The sequence below is a fragment of the Aphelocoma coerulescens genome, chromosome 4 (genome assembly GCF_041296385.1).
Source record: "Aphelocoma coerulescens isolate FSJ_1873_10779 chromosome 4, UR_Acoe_1.0, whole genome shotgun sequence".
NCBI classification, from domain to species: Eukaryota; Metazoa; Chordata; class Aves; order Passeriformes; family Corvidae; genus Aphelocoma; species Aphelocoma coerulescens.
In genome coordinates, this window is record NC_091017.1 from 53,188,411 (window position 1) to 53,204,355 (window position 15,945).

The 15,945-nt window shown below is 37.6% G+C and overlaps 1 protein-coding gene across 5 annotated transcripts in view; it reads left to right on the plus strand.

Moving 5' to 3' along the window:
- The window catches only part of CORIN (corin, serine peptidase), a 130,128-nt gene that overhangs the window by 46,667 nt on the left and 67,516 nt on the right, over positions 1-15,945 (plus strand). The gene's annotated exons all lie outside the window — the stretch shown is intronic.

Here is a 15,945-nt window from a genome sequence, read left to right on the forward strand (position 1 = left end):
AATGTTGCCACCATATAAATAAAAACTGTGATATTACAGCAGTCAGGCTTATTTTCCTAAAGAAGCCTGTCCAGAGTTCTTCTGCCTAATTTCTCCAATCTGGCTATGCCAAAATGGAATGTTTTGTAACAACAATAATGCCTTTTATATGTATAATATTGTCATAAATTGGATGGCCTTTAATTAAACTTCATCAAAGTTAATATTTTAAATATGATTTTTGGTATTAAATTAGCAGGATATGTTCAGAGTGACATTAACTATTCTAAAAGCTTAAGGAGCATGTATTTTTTCTGCATTTACATAATTTCACAGTGTTAGTATAATGTGCATGCACTTTTAAATTGAGTTTGATTTGAAAAAGGATCAGTGAGTTTAGCAGAGCTAAAATCAAAACATGACACAAAAGGGGAAAAGGAATGTTTTTTTAGTATATGTACACAATCTTTGATGTTTCTGGAGGGGGAAAGAGAGACAATCAATTTCTTTCTCCTTGTTTTCATTTTTCCTTATTTCCGGTTCCTCCACTGTGAAATTCAGTGGAAGAGAATATGACAATGGAATAAGTGTTTCAAATAACATAACAAGACCAGGAAGTCAAAAGCTGTTTAGAAGGAATAGGATACTTATGAAAGAAGTTCTGTGAGAGCTGGTCTAAAATTCAGTTACCAGTGAAAGGTACAGTCTCACTCCAGGAAATGTATGCCTGCCATTTCCAGTGTATCACAAGGATTCCCGGACTGGCTAATTAAGCTCACTAAACTGACAGAAAATTAACCCAGAATAAACATGTACAGATGACTATATGGATAGGATTAGTGCGGAGGAAAGGCAGCACAGGTAACAGTGGAATGACACTGACCTTTAGACTGGTTGAGTGGTTTAATCCAAACACACCTGTGCACCTGTCTTTGTTAGCCTATCAAAAGCTGTAATTAACCCTGTTTAACTGAGTGCATTATTAGTTACAGCACCTCTGCTCCAGTTCAGTATTACAATTCTTCTACTTAAGGAATCTGATAACAAACAGCCTTACACTACCTGTTTTCTCTAAAAATTATTGAACGAAATAAGAAAAGTGGGTTCAGGTAACAAATTGATGCTTTTAAATGTTCATCAACTGAACAGGCCATTTCTCTGCTGCTTCACTTACTCTGCCTTGTTTGGAATTTGACCTTCACAAACCTTTTGAGAGTGAGTTGTGTGTATCAAAAGTGCAAAGCTCTTAAATAAGTAGATGGTGAAAGGATAAATTTTATACATTTTCTTTACCATTTCTTTCCTGTAGACATGTTTTTGCTCTGGTTTTCAGTGACAACCAAAATACTTTGAGAGTCAAGAGTCAGGGGTTTTCTTTGTGTGGTGTTGTTTTGGGGTATTTTTTGTTTTGTTTTTGTTTGTTTTTTTTCCTTCCTCTTTTTGCTTTTCATTTTTTTCCATAGCAGCAGCCTTCTCCCAAAAATTCATAACATCAAAGCTGGAACTGGATTTTGGTGTCCTGTTTTATGTCCTGGAGGTCACAGTGGTTCCTCTATTTGTATTTTAAAATCTTTATTTTGGTGGAAAATATTCTGGCCCCTGAAGACTGGTGGGGAAAAAAGTCCAATGTGAGACTGCAAATGATGTAAGATTACGTTAGAATCTGACTTCAGTTTTAGTAATTATGTCTCCAGAGTGTGCCATGGATGTCACTGAAAATGCAGTGACTGCAGTCAGAGTGGCAACCACAGGAAGAACCATAACAGTGGATTGACAATGTGCTGGTTAGTTAAGTCTAGTTTGCTAAACATCAGTTGTCCTAATTTAACTTCTGGTTTCTTCTTTAAGAAAAAATACCTTTTTTTCTGTGGCCAACTAAGTGATTTTTGTGATTACTGTCTTTCATGTAGCATCAAATTATTGCAGGCAAACACACATATTTCAAAGCCAAGAATAATTTATTTTAAGGAGCATCAGATCTGCAAAAAGTAGTTACTTAACACCTTCCCTTCCCTTGTCAACCTGGCCCCTTCTCTGCCTTCCCCCCATAACTCCTGTCAGTGAGATCTAGAGAAAAGCACGTAACATAGTAGGGGGAAGCTACTTTGTGTATGCTGAGTGCAGATACCAAAAATGAAAGAGACAGGCCTGTGTTAGGTCTGTTGAACAGGAGAATCTGATAAGCAGAAACATACTGAAGGAGAAGAGTCACTGGAAAGCCTCTGGTGATACAGGGATATGTCCAAATGCAGTAGTGCTTTTGTTTTGGGACTATTGTTGTCTTTAACATACGGTATGACACAACATCCACCAATGCTGTGAACAGCTGTTACTGACATCGTCACTGCTTCCTCCCAGCAGTTACAGCTGTTGCATTCTAACATCAGTGTATATGTGGTCATAATTTTTCATTTGTTGATCTCTCTTTGTTTTGTGAAGCAGTTGTTTCGGTTGCTTTGTTAATGTATGTAAAGCTTAATTTGACAAATATTGTTTACAGAGTATGAAAGAGATGAAACTCCTGTGATGCCTAGATGTCTATTCTTAGATATTGTTGAGAGTCTGCTGGCAGCTTGCAGCCATGGGAGCAATAACTATAACAGTGCATTACAAGAAGGAACAAGAGGGAGAGTTACAAGCACTGATCTTTGGCACTCAGTGGGCTGTCATTACACAGCTTTTCTCTGATATTTAAACTGATGTCTGTTTCTCATTTATCTTTCATATATTTATAAACATTGTTTTCATTAACACTCGAAGGAGGCTAAGTTTCTAGGCAGAGAGCATATTCAGTGTTTGTGTAGTTAGGTACAGGGATTTCTGAATACTACCACAGTACTGTTGCTCTTCAGAAATGTTCTTCTATTTCTTACTGCAGTGAAGTCATGTGTGACAGTAAAAATATATTAATTTTAAAAGCTGTATTTAATTTCAGCAACTGGTTATAAAATCAGCTAGCCCTGCTCTTTTAATAAAATATATAACGGTATCTATATATCAGTTTCCAGTACAGATAAAGTTTGAAAGTACAACTAAAACCTGTGTGAAAATGGAACATGGAAAGTTGAAGTGCAGTAAGGCTTTTTTGCATGGTTTGTGTAGTAAAGGACTGCTTATTTAAAGGTGTTATGCAGCTTCCTCCTTCTTGAGCGGATGGATGAGATCTTTCCAATATGGCTTCAAAATCAGCCTTAAAAAACCCTTTTCTAGCACAGTCCAGCATCACTGCTAAGAAAACATGACTCAGTTCTGAAAAGTAATACCAGTGGTGGAAGAACACCTTAAACTACATGTGCCAAGCTAATGACTTCTAAAACATTCCCTGTAGTAACTTTGTTCTTTTGGGTAGTAATAGTCTGTATCCTCTGACCACCACATGCACTACTGGTACTTTATCTGTTGTTAGAAAGACCTGTCCTCAGAGCTGTTGGTTATGATTAATGATTTAATCTAGTGAATTCTCCCTTAGCACAGTAAGACACTAAGAGTGGGCCAAAGGTTAGTTACTACAATATAGCAGATGTTTATTTATGGCAACTCACGTGCACTGGATTCCACAATGCAAGAAGACAATAAAAGTTAGTCTGCAATGTCTTCAGATTTCAAAAGTAGAGAAAGAGGGATGTATTTTAAAGCCAAAATTAATGGTAAATTTAAAGATTCAAAATCATTAGAGAAGTTCACAGTGGGTCAGCCTAAAACTGCATAATGCAAACAGACTGGTTGACTGATGCTTTCTAATATTTCTTGCACTCTATGAAATACTCAAATTTCATCAAAAGACTTGGAAAAATAGGCAGGCCATATAAGATCCTGAAGGCCTGTGTACATGGCTTATTTTGACTTTTTATGCTGGGAATAAATTTGAAGCTTATGGATTCTCATAACCCTGTGAGGTCATGATGCCTTTAAAACAGAAATAATAGCTTGAATACTTACATTAATCCTCTTTTAAAAAGTATATTCCAGAAAGTTGAGGAGATGCCTTCCATTGAGAGGTCCCTCAGAGTCTCATATCTTTGGAGATCAAACTTAGTTTAGGCTCCACCTAGAAAATAGGGCAATGCAAATTAGAAAGTCTGATATGCTCCCAAGCTGAAATTCCAATGAGCCTTGCATTTCTGTATCTTTTTACTCATTATGCTTTTTCTCATGTTGGGTATCTTTGAAAATAGAGTCGTGAAGTGGCTTGTCTTCAGTTAGAGCTCAAAGAGCCCATCTAAGATCATGGCTTTTTATGCTGGGTGCTGTACAAACATGCACTGAGGGGCCGCCTCTTGCCTCTGAAAGTTTATAGCCCACATGAAGAAAACAAGTAAAGGATAGGAAGAGAAAGTTGTATTGTCACATTAATGGCTGGGGACGCCGAGACTGAGAAAGAAATTTTCAGTAGAGCAGAGAACTAATCTGTAACATTTATAGCCTGTATCTTTAGGCACAACATTCTTTTTCGTCTTGATTAAAGTCTGAAAATTAATTTCACTTATTTATTCATTTGTGATCTAATGTACAGTGAATGTATAGCAAAACTCTCTGCCAAAATTCAACCTTTTTTTTCCCCCTCAGATTAATTCTGAAGGGCAAAATAATACAATGAAGGGAAAAGGCTTCTTTGATTTTTGAACCTTCCTACAAAGAAGTTTGTCATGTAAAAGTCTATATGTAACAAATATTTTATTGGGATGTAGTATCTATGCTACACACAACAGTAACCAGGTAAAGGCTTGTAGAAAGCCAAAGAGGTCAGAATAGGTCAACATGGTATGTTTGGAATGGGAGAAATTAACTAATGAAAATTAGGTTAATACCAAATAGGTTCTAAGAAGCTGTGAATAGTTTGTGTGCAGTCAAATATTTTTGAAGAGCTGCTGTTATGGCTCATAGTAGCAAATTTTATTCTGTGTTTTTTTTCTGGTTGTCTGCATTTTTTTCTGTAAATAATAAAAAGGAAAAAAACAAATAATGTAATTTTCATTGTGGACATAAAATAGGATGAAATATTAGGTCCAAAAAACCAAATCCAGAAAGGTGGTGTCTTTTATTAAAAACTGTCAACTGTTTAAAACAATTTCATTCATGTCCTCTTAGAAAATTGAAGAGAATCAATCTTCAAAGAGAAAGAGATATCTGTCTGTCATGTTTGGTATAATCCATGAATGAGACCAGTGATGTGGTTATTTTCTTTTTCCTGCTTTTGTAAACTTCACTTGAAATTTATCTGTGTTGTTTGTCCTACTGACAGTGAAATTAATTATATTTTATCACAGAACAGTTAAACTTATTAAAATAATAAGATGTTATTAAAAAACTACTTTATGGAGTTAATTGAGGCTTTTGAAGTATTTAGGAAAAGAAGTTGATCACATAGATCTTGTTTACATAGCTAATGAAAATTTTTGTTTTCAGGCTTTGAACAGGAAGCTATCAGCATACATTTGAGTCAATATCAATTATGCAAAGTCCATAATGGATTTAACTGTGTATGAGTGATGTATGGACATGTATGAGTTTGTATAGGCAATCCTCCACTGGCCTGCTTCAATTTTGTTTTAATCTACTTAATTTTGACAACAAAAGCAGGTAAATATGCCAAGACAAATAGCAGCTGCTAGGACCTCTGAGTGAACAGTCTCATAGGTAGTGTGCGACCCAGCTTTTACACTATCTTTTTATAATGCACCTGTGGGGAGATGCCAAATTATGGTTGCACAGGGAACTTTGCCATTCTGCAGCTTTTAAGAAATGTTTGAATTTTACACATCTGTGAAGTTAGTTTCAGAGCAATTTTTGAAGCAAAGGTATTGAGAAACCCACCTGGAAGGACATCTAGAATCCTCTCTCATAAACCTATCAGAGATGCTTTCGTTGAAATTGGTGGTATTTACTTTTAAAAATTAAACTACTGAAATGGTGACAATCACTTATCAGGTCTCCAAGGAATGAGGTGGGACAATTTTCTCCTACCACCCACTATGTTGTCTATTTATGTTCTTCTCATGACTCCATCCAATGTAGTTCTTGCCATGACCCAAGCACATGGAGTGGAGGCTTCTTTCAGATGCTTATAAAGTGGCTATCAATTGTTTCCTGAGTTCGCAGTCCTGCCTTTCACATCCTGTGGGAGCTGCTTTATCCTCTTAATACACTTGCTTTTTGACGGTGCCCCTTTAGCCTAAGGAATTTAACATGATTCACAAAGGCTATTCCAGATGTAGTTTTGGCAATGGTTGCTTGTCAAGGAGATACGGAAGATTAGAAACTTCAACTCAAAATAAAGAAGACAAGATGTTCAGTGAGTGAAGTGATATATACATAGAATGTTTGAAATCACATGTCCTTGTGACATGTTTTAAATGTTGCCATGACTTGGCTTGCAGCCCTTCAGAATCCAGCAGACTGATTTTGTACAGAAACCCACACTGTTGTAAAATCTGTCTTTGGATATAACTGAGTCATAATCCCGTCTTCCGTTTTTAAATTTGGGTATTGTTCACTTAAATGCAATTGTGACTTGAATCACACAGCCTTGGATATCCAGCTAATGAAAAACATGTATAGGAGAACTATCTATGAAGGATGTCTGCACTTCAGGCAGTTCTCTTGAAAGCTGTTTATTGCATAGGCAGAATTACAGCAGTCCATAGAGTGGGTACCCAGAGCCAGCCCTACAGCTGCCAGCTCCAGCTGTAGGCATACCTGAAGCCCCTTTCTGTCCAAGTTACAAAGCATTATATACTTTTCTTTGCAGAGTATCTTAATACACAACAACCAATAAGCACCATACACAATACCTTTACATTTTCCTATAGCCTATCATAACTACTACCATTACCATATTATAGTCATTATTATCCAATCACAAGAGTAAGTAAGTTACAATTTAAGCTTACAGTGGAAAATTCTCAGACCTCTCTTCTTGCTACATCAACATTTCTTGTTTGCCTGCCATATCTCTCTTTTTGGTAAAGACATGTTTTCTATTTACTTATGCTCTTCTTGAGACTTATTTACTTGGTGAAAAACATGTCTTTGTTTGTAGTCACATACCTTTGCCCTAATCATAAAAATCTCCTTCCAACTCATCTCCAACCTTTGCCTTCTCAGTTATTCAGTGATCACTGGTCCAGCAAAACATCTTTTACTCTATATCAAAACTTGCTTTCATTTCTATCTCATCCTCAGTTTCTACATTCAGAGATCTTTCTGCCAAGCCTACATATCTGTGAAACTTTCTTACCAAACTTTCATCCTTCCCAACAAACATGTATAGTCAAATCCTGTCAAAAAGGAATGCAAAAATTATAGAGAGAGTGGGATAAAGTTGCAAATGCTTGCCCACACAAATACTATTCTCTATCTGCCAGTTATTTTTGTGTCTTGTCATTGTTGATTTAAAGCATCCTCCTAAGGGAATTGATATATTACTGTTTAGCAGAAAAACTGAGGAATACACAGGGTCTGTGTTACTTGAAAAAGCCCAGAACAGCAAAAGAAATGAATAATTTTTCTTTCATTTTGTCCTTTCTACCAGTTAATAACCTTCCAATAACTGTAATTTAACCAATAGTAATAATAATAATAATGATATTATGGTGTAATTTTTTGATAAGTAAAATGTTGAGGATAGAGTTGCTATGGCAGATAGTCAACACGCTGTGAGAAACATTTTGTAAGTCTTTCCTGCATAATGTAAATACTCAGTGTCAGCTCCAGTCCACCATCAAATTGATAGCACACTAATTCAAAGTGAAGTACTAATTAGAAGTACTTCTAATTAGAAGAACTAATTTACAGCAACAAGAAAGTGAAATGGTTGAGAGGTGAAATACATTGGGTAGGGATTCAAACTAGCAAACCCCTCTGTTTAAGGTATCTGTAAAATAGCACTAGACAGTTCCTATGTACTTTTGAAAGTGTTTATGTGCAGTAACAGATGTCATATGCAAAGTCATGAGTGAAAATACATTTCAGTGAGTGTACTGAACAGACATGAATTTCTAAATATAAGGAGACAGTGAATAAAATCAGGGAGACTTGAAATGGAAAATAGAGTAAGTTGTAAATAGATACATGGATCAAAGAAAATCTACAATATGCAAATCCAGAAAGTGATGAAATATATGCACAGAGAAAGGAACAAGAAGAAAACAAATCCTCAAGCCCCAATTCCTGCTCTAAGGAAAGATAATTTTTCAAAAACCATAATTTTATTTCTGCTGTCCTATGAGTATAACATGTTCTTCACGAGACATGAGTGAGACCTTCAGTTAAGAAACAGCTGGTTTACATCTAACCTCAAAGAAGGGAATGCTCACATTTCTCTGAAGAATTGGAGTGGACCATCTTGCCAAGAAATAAATGAAGAAACAGTGGTTACAAAATTCTATTTCTAGAGATATACCTTTCTTCTCAGTGCAGCCTGTATTATTCATAAATAATTTCATAGTTAATGAGTTATATTATTAGTTTTCTCTAACTGTTTTCACAGGGCAGAAAACAATGTGCTAATGAGAAGCTTATAGTTTAGAGTACAGTCCCTCAGAACTCAGACCATGTAGTTGATGTGTCATACTCATCACCTTAGGAGCCACTACTACTTGCTTTCAAGCCTAGACTGATGCCTTTTCCTGGTCTTAAAATCAAGAGTCAAACACGGTTAGAAGGGGAAACAGGATTTTACCTTGGTATTTATTTTAAGGATCCTTAGGTGTACACGTCCAGGTCATGTGCATCAAGATGCACCCCCCCGAGTCTCTCCCCCTCAACATTGGGTATAACATTATAGGTTTTACTAATTAGCATATCTATCAAAAATGAGAGGCTCAAGTGAGCCCCCCTCCCCAAGGAACCTTCCCCTGGATGGTTCTATCTTGGTTTACAGAATGTGTTCTGGAGAGGACCTTGGGATCTGGGGCACACTGATCCCTAGCTATGAAGCTTCTAAAATGTTTAGTCTCTTAGCTTGACAAACAAGTCCAAGAATGTAGGCAAAAAGCACTAGGAATACAGAAGTTGCAAAAAGGTACAACAGGGGTATAAAAGAAAAGGCAAAAATCTTCATGGCATCAAGACCATATATAAATGTGACAAATACAAAGTTTGCTTTTGCAAGGAATGCTAGGGAGAACATCACTAAGGATGTGGCATGGGCCAAAATGCCTATATTTAAAGTTGACAAGCATATCTTAGAGGACCCTTTCCCCAGATATGTAGAATTTTTGAGGGGAAAAAAAATTTTAAAAGCACCATTTAACTCTCTTTTTGGATGCCTAAATAATACCCTGGGCAAAAACAGAAAGAAAAAAATGGGTTGCTTATGAAAAAAAGCACTCTGTAATCACCAACTGTGCTTAAGTATTTGAGCATTGAAACTTGAAATTTATTTTGGGAAGTTGCTCTAATAAGTATTAAGCTCTTCCTCATGGCTGATAGAAGAGGGAGATAAGGGAATTAGAAGATAAAATGTCTTTACCTTAGGGGAACTTCTGTTTATAAAGTCTAAGTATCTGTGGCTGTGCCTACAGAACTTAATTCCCAGTTTCTATCTTACACATCAGAAACATCATGGAGTCTCTGAAAGCATCTCGGTAACTGTCATGGCTCAGCTGCTGTGGGTGGACCTAAAGGGTCCCAATAGCTAGGGGCAGCACTGGATCTAGGTACGGGCCCTTACAGGAACAGGGCCTGAAGCTGGCCTCTGTGGTGCCAACTCTTTTACAAAGGTGCAGTGTCAGGAAGGACAAACCAGGGGCGAAATATAGGGGAAAAGGACAGAGAAATAGGGTGCTGGAGAGAATGTGTTTTCCGCATTCAGAGAACTGTCCCTTCCCTGCCCACAAACTGTTTAAAATTACTGGTATGTATAATTTTTAAATTATATGAATTTCTTGTGCCTAAGAAATTAATTAAAAAAATTAAAAGTTAGAAAAGTAATATAGAAATATAGGCAATGGGATCCTACATTAGCCAGAATTATGTGTGTGGTCCAATGCACGTGAAGCCAGCATTTGCTACAGCAGGCAGCATCAAACCTTCCCGGAGTGTTTCACCCTCTCCACTGATCTAATTACAACGCATGTGCTGGGGGGAATTATGGATGCAGCAGAGTTAAAAGGTTATCAAATAGAGAAACATTTTTGAGAACAATCTGGGCATGGGAATGTCTGCTTGAAACTGTATTTCACAATGCTGCTCAGAGAAGTCAAGGGAAGGAGGCAGAAAGGAAAATCAGGAGGGCCGGTTATTTTATTAATGCATATGTTATTGACTGATTACCTTCAGTCCTGTTGTTGCAATGATTTGCTCTGTGTATTACCTATTATAAGCTGTGGTTTATGGTTCCTAAGTTGGTATGCTAACTAGAGATCATAAGTCATTCTCCTGCACATGCAATATAATATTTCTTATCATTTTTGCAGCTGAAATAATTGTTTACAACTACTCTTAAAATTAGCATGGCTTTTTGTTAATTTTGTTTGCTAATTTAATCTACCTTCTAGAAAACATGCTTTTTCACAAAATAAAATTTATTTAATTTTACAAATTGCAATAATTGTAGGATAAGAACTTTCAGTAAAACCTTGCATTTTCATAAACCTTTTGGTAGTATTAACACTGATCGTTTCTTGTTGGACTGGTGTACCTGGGCTCACATCCAGAAACATACAGAGGAGGTAACATTTTATCTTAGTTTGGTAGATAGAACTCTTTTACTAGATATGAGTACATCCTCTTGTGCAGCAATTAGTAAACAAAATGGTTTTGTATTGAAGCATGGTTAAAGAATTCTCCAAGAATTCATATATATTTTCTGCTCATGTTTAGCTTCTTTTAGTGCCCATCTTACTAACAAATAACTTATAAACCACCTACACTCAAAACCTGATGAGAATTCAGTAAGTGGGGCATTCTTACCTCTCACAAGTTTGTCTCTTCTGTCAGAAGTTATTGTTGCCCTATTGGAGACCCCAGTGGCAAGCACCAGACTCACAGGCTGAGCAGGGCAGTCAAACTAGAATCACAAGATTATGCAGGTGGGGAGGAAAGAAACTTCTCGAACTCCTCTGGCTGGGATCAGGACCAGCATTAAAGATGAATGAAACTCCTCAGGGACATTCTCAATTGAGATTTGAGTATCTCTAAGGATGGAGGTTTCACAACCCTTCTGGAGAACATGTTCCAGACTACTGTTTCATGATAGATAATGCTACAAAAAATGCTAGTGGTGCTGAAAGAATCAGTATTATCCTGTTCTCCTGCTTGTTATTCCCCATCTCACCCATGTCTTTTCCATGTCCTGTCATGAGTATTTTTTCAGCTCCACGACAAATTGGACTTGGAAACTGATCTGAATTAAATTAGGAGTGACCGATGTTATCCATGCTGTGTAACAGCATGAAGTGCTGTGCTGGCACAAAGAAGTAGGGAAGAGAGGTGGGGAAAGGTTCTGGAGCAAGCTGGTGGTGGGTAGGACAGCTTCTTTAAATTGATGACATCTGCTTCTGCCAGATTTAAGTATTTGTGGAGCAGTTTTAATGTGAACTGGAAGTAGCAGGATAATGGATTACAATGATTTTCTACTTGACAGAGAGGATCCTTGAATGTCAATGAGTGAGAGGTGTGCCTGTGATTCTTTAGGATTCCTGACAAGATGCATCTCAGAAAGTTTTAACTTGGGCTGATTCTTGAGGTCTTCCTTTTGGCTATGCTCTGAAGTGCACAGGGAAACATGAGTCCTGGAAAACCGCATGAAATTAAGGGTACCTCTCACAGTCATCTGTGGAAATGGGAGACAGCTCTTTAGGTACAATGTTGTTTTGGGTGCCTTTATTATCCTGATGATACAAATAGTTAGAGCAGCTGTGCAGTGTATGATTTACTTCCAGTTAGTACAGAATTCCTGTAGCAATGCTGTGATTGAAATACTGGTGTGTGATACAGAGGACTTCTGTTTCACTGTGACAGCTTCTCTTTCCCAAGTGTGAATTTTGTTTGCTAAAATCAAAATATCTTGTAACCTGGATTTTCAGGCATTTTAAGAGTTTGTGTCATTTTGTTTTTTAAAAGAAATTTCTATAGAGTAAACTAAATAAACAGTGCGTTCATCATTGCATAATAAATACTAGGCAAGAATTTTCAGAAATTTTACTTCATTTAGCAGTCATTTTGGCAGACAGTACAAGATTGTAAAAATAGCCTATAATTGTAGCAATATTCTTAATAATACTTATTAAAACTGATTCATGGCTGAAATACAGCTCTAATGAATTAATTTAGTGCCTCTCTCCCATTTCTAATGTTGTCTTTGAATCGAGTGATGGGATCAGTAAGACAAATCTGGAAGGGCTGATTGCTTTAGTCAGGACAGATCATCCCAACTGATTATGGTCATTGTACAAAACACACTGAATAATTTTGATATATATATTTTTTGTGGCAATAATTTCAATGCTATATTGCAAAATTTATGCTTCTGCTGTACAGTGTATACTTTAGGAGTTTCTGATTGTTATGGTATTATAAGCCCAACTTGTGATATATTGTGCTGTCATGGAAAGTGACTGAGGAGTTAGAGTGGATTTCTGAATTTTTTTCTTCTGTTTCATAGAACCATACAATACCCCAGACTGGAAGGTACCCACAAGGACCATGAAAGTCCAGCTCCTGGTCCTGCACAGGACCATCCCGAAGAGTCACACCATGTGCCTGGGAGAATTGTCCAAATGCTTCTTGAGTTCTGACAGGCTGGTGCTGTGACCACTTCCCTGGAGAGCCTGTTCCAGTGCCCAACCATCCTCTGGGGCAAGAACCTTTTCCTGATACCCAACATAAACCTCCCCTGACTCAGCTCCATGCTGTTTCCTCAAGTCCTGTCACTGGTCACAAACTTGAAGAGATCGGTGCTTGCCCCTCAAGTTCCTCTCATGAGGAAGTTGCAGACTGTGATGAGGTCTCCTCTCAGTCTCCTCCACACTGAACAGACCAAGTGTCCTCAGTCTCTCCTCATATTGTTCCCCTCTAGACCCGTCATCATCTCTATTGCCCTCCTTTGGATGCTCTCTAATAGTTTGATGGCTTACATTTTAGCACCCAAAACTGTCCCCAGGACTCGAGGTGAGGCCGCCCCAGTGCACAGCAGAGCAGGACAATCCCCTGCCTTGCCTGGCTGGCGATGCTGTGCCTGATGTCCCCCAGGACACAGCTGGTCCTCCTGGCTGCCACAGTACACTGCTGACTCAGATGTGACTCCTTATTTTGGTCAAAATAATTTATCTGGGTTTTGTCTACAAAGTAAATTATTACACTGGCTAAAAATTCTAACTTGCATTGTAGAGACTGTATGTGTCCATCGTTAAGGATATCAACAGACTTTGGCCACATTGTCTGAAGAGCATTTCTAGGCCTGAAAGAGATGTTAAATGACAGCATTTGATGTAGAAGATGTAAAATTCAACAGCACCTGCTGCTTCCTTTACTCATTTTTGGATGGATAAGAAGAGTCTTTTTAATCTAATGGTATATCTGGATTTGTTCCCAGTTCCACTTTCACTGGAATCAGGAATTTATATTTCCTCCCTCTGTCTGAACAGCCTTCAGACTTCTGTGTGAGCTCTTTGTTAAGTATGGTACTCTTGGATATCAGATGTGTTCTAAGACTTTTGCAAGTATAACTCTAGCTGTCTCTTTCCTGTTGCCATGAGACCTGGCAACTATTAAGGAGTAGGTAATTTGACATGTAATTCTTAGAGAAAAAAATCTGTATGGACCCACAGAAGAGAGTCCAGCTTTTTCTTTTAATTTGGTTTTGACTCTTTTCTGTTCTCATAGACTTTAAACAGATTGTTCTTCCATGCTGCAGGCACTCCATTTAGTATCTCCATATTTTTCTTTCTCATTGTGTAACCCAGGCTTTTTTCAGTCTCTTGGAAAGGGCCTTCCTCTTGTAGCTCATCTGTAATCGCCAGCATGATTCATGACAGCAAATGGGGTATCCATGAGTATATGAGTGTATCTGTAAATGTATCTGTAAATCCTTATACTGAGTCCCTGCAGGGCAGATGAGTGGGCACCTACCCGCAGTTCAGCCAATTAATGCGAGGCCTTAATCATGTCTAAACAGCTGCAACCATTATTCAGGCTCCCACCCCAGGGAAACTGAGCTGCTATACCTTTTTCCAGGTTCACCTCTGAGTCCTTTCTTCTCCTTTAGGATGTTAGATGTTTCTCAGACAGTGGTCCTATCCTTTTATAGGTTAGTTTTGCATCTTACACACAGGAACCTGCTTCGAGAAAATACTACATGCACTTGAGCTAAAAACTAGGTGGGAGGTAATGCAGCTAGCTCTGCTTTGAGTGTTACAAAGTGCCACATGGAACTGAGGCGCCATCCTTAAATGTTGCTATATGGATTTGCTACAATTTTATCAAGTGAAATAACCACAAAAATCTAAAATAATCTTGCTTTCTTTTCAGATTTTATTATTTGCAAACAAGCAAACTTCAGATTTAAGCTCCCATCTAGAGACAAAATAGAAAATTCAAACTCTCGAACTTGCAAGTTAGAGACGAAAACCAAACAATAAAAGATAAAAATACATAATTTTCTTGATTGTGGGAAAGTGAAACATTAGCAGCCAATTAATTTATAAATCCATGGATCAAGAAGCAATATTGATGGTTTTATGAGTTTGTCTCATAAAACTCTGTCAGTGACTGGGCTGCTCTCCATGTTGGAGTACTGTGAGAGGGTACTGAGAAAGATTTCACTAGAATGATTCCTCTAGAAAACCGCAGCCCTGAGTGTGTGTGTTTGCTCTGCTGTAGAAACTTATTTTTCTGACATTTATATTCTGTAGAAGTCTTTATTGTTAGAAAACCATGGAAAAGAGTAAAGACAGTTAGAACTCACAAAGGCTGGTGTGTGAGCTCATCACTTCAACTTTGATTTCAGAGCTGTTGTTTTCTTCTTCCCATAATTTCATCATGTTTCATTTTGTCCTTGTCCTCGTCCTCCCTGCCCCAGCAATCTCTCACAATTGTATTACCAATTCCTTTATTTTGCCTCAGGCCTGAGATCTATCATCATTCTTAGCATGTGTGCCTATGAACGATACAGCAAAATATCCTACAGTTGCTTTTAACTTGGCTCAGTACCTGAATACAGCTTATTGTATGGCCACAGAAAAAGTTGTCCTGGAACAACTGAAGGGATGAAGCTTGGGAAAGAACAGTAATGAAAACCAGCAATAGCTGAAGATGTTCATCAGTCTGCTATTCAGATTTTTATTTCTTTTGGTGCCTTACAGTTCTTAATGTTAGTACTTCCGTGCAGCTGAATTCACTGAAGTGTGGATTTTAAATGTGGGGAAGCCAACCAAAGAAAAAAAATATTTTCTTTCTTTCATCAAAATCCATTTTCAGGAGTTTTTCTATTAATATCCTGAAGAGCAGAATCACACCCTAATATGTTACAACCTGCTTCTGTGCCTGCCACTGATGCTGAATCAGTTATGGTAAGATTGCCAAAGACCTGCCAGTTTATTTTTAAAACTATTGGTCTCTGAGTAGCTGTAAATAAGAATAATCAAGATAAAGACTTTAAATAATATTTTCATTCTCCAGCATATTAAGCAATATGTGCATACTAAACTTGATCATTATCCAGAAATATTTAAGTTATGGAGTACACGTGACTCAGTATTGAAACTGGGCCAAATACTGCAGCAATTGCTGGATAATCTCATGTTTTCTGATTTCTTAAAGCTTCTCTAGAGACTGCAAATTCTGCTTGGCTTATTAGATCACCATGCAGTTGTCTTTTAGAAGACTGGTAATTTCCAAATTATTACTGTTCTGTGGTAGGTTGACCCTGGCTGGTCACCAGGTGCCCTCCAAAGCTGCTCTGTTACTCCCCTCCTCAGCTGGACAGGGGAGAGAAAATAGAACAAAAGCCTCATAGATTGAGAT